The following is a 1,347-nucleotide window of genomic DNA, read 5'->3' as shown; positions in this document are numbered from 1 at the left end:
GGTCTGCTTGTCCTTTCAAGTGGGAATTTCCCATCTCTGGAGATCTGGATGTGGTTCAGGCTTCCACCTATAGTCTTATGTATTGCAGAGACTCCTCATGAAGCCTTCTTCACTGGGCACTTTGTAGCCCCATTTTAGGTATTCCAATCAGTTATAGGCAGAAGAAGGACTTACAAGCTTTCTATGGTGATGCTTTTCGCTATTCCTTTCTCTCCTGCTCCAGTGTCTATTTTATAATATAATGCAAGGAAAACCAAGATTCAAAAGACAGCCAAGCATCTTAATATGGAAAATAGACTCTTGAGTGGTAGAGAATGGAATAGCCAGAAACATCACCATAGAAAGCTTGAAAGTCCGTCATCAGCCTATAACTGATTGGAGTACCTAAAATGGAGCTAGAACTTGCCCAGTGAAGGAGGCTTCCTGCAGAGCCTTTGCATTGCATAAGACCATAGGTGGAATCCTGATCATCATCCAGAACCTTTTGAGGTGGGAAATTTCCACTGAAAGGACAAGCAGACCAGCCTGGAATGGCTAGAAGAACAGAAGATTCTTCTTGAAAGAAAGACTAGCAGGAAAACAAACAAACAAACAAACAAAAAAAACAACCACAAACAATAACGGAAGCCTGATTGACTACTACAAGAACAAGCAAGTTGTTTGTCCTGGAGACATCAAGGCAAGTGGTCAGGTCCCCACAGGGAAAACCCTCTTCTAAGACTAAAGTTCGAGGGGAATACATGAGCAGGTATGTGATCTTGCTGCTGAGCACGTTGGTCACCAATAAGGGGAAGTGGGGGGAAAACAGCAACGAAGTTGTGAGCTAAGTCTGACCACGTTGGCCAGCTGTATGGGGAAACCTGGGGTCTCCTGGGCCCAGGGGCAGAGACATAGGCACAGGACTAGAGCAAAGAGAGAAAGGTCCAGCTCATATGAAGAGAGGCTTGATGCACAAGAACACCCATACTTGCAGATAGTACTCATTTGACCTGGCTTCAACGGCTGGATGACCAAAACTAGACTATAGGAAAAAAGAAGAGGAAAAAAAAAGAGTAATCTGCTACAATTTAATGAACTTGACCTATGCTTGTGGATATAGTAGCTCAAAAGGGGGCACAAATCTTTACAACGAGGAGCATTCCCAACTCCTCAGTACACAGGGCTACAGGGATAGGCAACTTATACATTGGCTACCCAAAATGGGGGTGGGGGAGGGCACATAAAAGCACAAAGTGACTGGCTTACAAGTTTTCAAGAGGGAGCCTAGTTTCAGAAGGTGCAGGGGAAGGTAGAATCTTCCCTGAGTGGTTTTCAACCTGTCTGGTCGGGGATGGTAAAAGGAGATGG

This window comes from Chrysochloris asiatica, unplaced genomic scaffold, assembly GCF_000296735.1.
Source record: "Chrysochloris asiatica unplaced genomic scaffold, ChrAsi1.0 scaffold00167, whole genome shotgun sequence".
NCBI classification, from domain to species: domain Eukaryota; kingdom Metazoa; phylum Chordata; class Mammalia; order Afrosoricida; family Chrysochloridae; genus Chrysochloris; species Chrysochloris asiatica.
Note: the sequence above shows the minus strand (reverse complement) of the source record.